At 36.1% G+C, this 3315-nt stretch overlaps 1 long non-coding RNA gene across 1 annotated transcript; it reads right to left on the bottom strand.

Moving 5' to 3' along the window:
• Positions 1–985: 985 nt before the first annotated feature.
• LOC133829234 (uncharacterized) lies at positions 986–1821 on the bottom strand. Its single transcript, XR_009891634.1, has 3 exons — positions 1760–1821; positions 1235–1326; positions 986–1158 (listed from the first exon to the last, which is right to left on the bottom strand). It is a non-coding gene; the product is annotated as an uncharacterized LOC133829234 (long non-coding RNA).
• Between the last annotated feature and the right edge of the window lie 1494 nt (positions 1822–3315).

The following is a 3315-nucleotide window of genomic DNA, read 5'->3' as shown; positions in this document are numbered from 1 at the left end:
GCCCAAACAATCTCTTTAAGCTTCATTGGCATAGTTAAAATATTTGAAATATATATGAGATACTCCAATAAATTATTCTATATACTTTCCTTCATAATGGCTAGGTGCCTCAATTTTACATTAAGGAGCAACAAAATAAAAAATAAGATTCATATCATCTTTAGGAATAAAATGTTTAAAAATATTATCTAAAAAATTCCTCTTCAAATAATCAACTATTTAGGTCATTCCATAATATATACTTCCAAATTTAAAACTGAAATAAAAAAAAATGCCTAGAGAACAATAAGCAACAACTACATTAGCCTATAGAAGAATCATTCACTAAATTTCACATTCTTAGTCCATTGAGGCATTTTCACACACACTTGGTTTGCATCACAAAAAAGGAAAGAAAAATATAAAAATAAACACAAAATCCATAATCCAAAATCCAAAATCCAAAAGGAAAGAAAATACAGCTGGGTGCATCAATCCTCTGGAAACTTCCATAACTAAAATTGGTCAGATTGCAGAGAAGGTACAAAATTTGTAGGCACTGAAGCCATCAACCACATGACAACCTTTAAAGAGAGACATATATATATATAGATAGATAGATAGAGAAAGAGAGAGAGAAGAAGAAGAAGAAGAAGCATGACTCACTTAAATTTGTGCTATTCCCATCAATCAGAAATACAAGTTTTATCAATTATTATTTCTTAAGATACAGTAGCAAGTTTGGGAGGTACTAAGATATTTCCCTTGGCATATTGATGTTGATAATTAATATGAAAATTATCGACTTCACCAGCAGATGTCATGATTAAAGTACAAATTTTCATACTTTATTCATAATTTTTTTCATATACTGCATAAGGTTATTTACCATTTATGAGAACTTCCCTTTTCTTATTGCTTCAAAACAAAACAAATATGTGCATGCATGAACAGAGAGGTATGCATTAAAATATGGCCTTGACAACGAGAATAAACAAACTTGCCTGTATAAACAGCTACTCCACATGCCCATTCGGTATTCCGCAAGTAACATGACTGAAGAATTGTGTTTTTAATGGTTAATGGGCACAGATCGTTATCAATAAAAGGAGGAAACAACCGTAAATTTGCACCAAATCTTCTAATGTCCTTGTCAGGAACAGGGCACTCAATCACACCCTGAAGAGAGAGAGAAATGCATCATCACTTATTAAAGTGAAATATAACCCGATAGAAATCTTCATGGAAAGCATACCTTGATTTGTGCAAGACTTCTAGATCAATCCCCATGCAAGCTGAGGGAATAAACCTGGTCTTTAGATCAGTTTCACCATCTAGAGCAGAAGTCTGGAGGAAGTTACCTTATCAAGTTCTTGACATGTTTAAGCAATTGTAAAGGTCAAAAGGAAAATAGTTACAGGATTACAGAAAAAGAAACACTGCCATTGCAACAATTCTAGGATATAAGCATGATTATGAATGGAAATTTAATGTACTATAAAGTTTTTGCTTCTTTAGAAATGAATAATCTTCTAAGCATGCAAGCAACACCAAACAATGTCAGAGAAAAGAAACCCCGAAAGTGCAGAGGTTTAGGTACCAATAACCTAGCTAAGGTCCTTTTTGCAAAAATAAGTTTCTCAGGCTTACTAGAGACTTTGGTTGGATTCCAAATTTTAACGGTACACTTAAGCAGCCTCACTATCTATGACGAATAAAGGCTGGGTGTTGCTTATTGCGCCAAACATGGTCAGTTACTTGTCAAGGATTTTATATTTACCTCAACATAGCACATTCCTTGCGGATCAGATGTCCCAATCAAAACTAGATCACATGGCACTTCATCATTATCTTGGAGCCATACTATATTACCCACATGAATATCCTGTGCTTGAACCTACAAGTGAATACGATCAGTCAATTTGTCACAATAAAAGAAACGCAACCAAAGAGTAGTAAAGAAAAGAAATGTCTATACATGTTTCTTTATGCCCTGCCTCACAACCCAAACTTCTTTCTCATTCGATTTCTTGTCTGAAAGAAATCTGTGGTAATCATCCCATGCCTCTTTTGTTGCAGAGACAGCAAAAATGAAAATAAGTGGATCCCATGTACTGGCAGGATTTACTGGAGTAATAAGAGACCATAACTGAAGGCATGCTATTAGCAGAAAGTACTGGTTCATGAAGCGGCTGAAAACATATTATTTGTTAGTGATACGCAGTACAAAAGAAAATAAGAATGTTTGTAGCAAAGTTATCACATAGAAGTACATGTAATTATCTGAAACAACTAGAGACATCAAGGCCAAGTGTGAATCTCATTTAAGATAATATACTCGATTCTCCTTTGCTCTGCTTCTTCATTACATTTATCTAATATTTAGCCTATGTGCTTATAGTATATATACAGAGAGGAGGGGCGGACGGAGAAGGAAACCAATTTGCAGATTATTGAGGGACACTCTAAGAGAAAAATTTGTATTATATGTAAGGAAAATTGGACTGAAGAAAATTACATAGAAAAAATCAAACCACGCTTCAAAACAAGATATTCACATCCATCTCAATTCGCTATGACCAGTTAATTCAGTCCAAGACACAAAGAAAGAAGAGAGCTGACAAAACCTATTGGAGGAGTCCCTTCCTGCGCCGTTGCTAGTCAGAGAGAGCGAGCCGAGAGCCTGTTGGAGAAGTCGCCGTCGGTGGGTGCTCTGCTTCCTCCGCTGCTCGGCTTGCTGGACTATCCGTTGCCGAGAAATATGGCGAGAGAGTGTGAGAGCAGAGGTCGGGGGTGGTCGGAGGTAGAGGGAAACAGAAAATCAAACAACCCATTAGATTTATTCCCAAATTAAGCTCGATTAGCATAAAAAAACCAATGACCCAGATCAATAACACCTAAACTATATATCCTTACCTGGCTTGCCAAGATCGAAGAGGAGTGAAACAACCCAACGAATGGAATCCTACTGACAGAGAGACAGAGAAAGACGAGAGAGAGATGGAGGAGATATAAGGGATGGAGGAGAAGTGAGCTCAGATTTGAAGCAGGGATGATGAAACCGAAGATAGAGTTTGGACTTTACTTAGCCAAAGAAGAAAATGGTGAGTCCGAAATTGGAGTGATTTTTTCTGAAAAAATATGTATGAGTGGCGGGCTCCCAAAATATTACCACCTTTTTATTTTGCTACATACATAACATTTACCATAACTCTTTTTCATTTCTATTATATTGATGTGTTATGGAAATGGGTATTTGGTGTAGTGTGATAAAGGAGTTTACTACTATATAGTGATGCTCTTCGTGCTTAAGAAGGCTGGTGCCACCTACCAAAG

The sequence above is a fragment of the Humulus lupulus genome, chromosome 4 (genome assembly GCF_963169125.1).
Source record: "Humulus lupulus chromosome 4, drHumLupu1.1, whole genome shotgun sequence".
In the NCBI taxonomy this organism is placed as follows: domain Eukaryota; kingdom Viridiplantae; phylum Streptophyta; class Magnoliopsida; order Rosales; family Cannabaceae; genus Humulus; species Humulus lupulus.
This window is presented reverse-complemented; position numbering and strand designations above follow the sequence as displayed.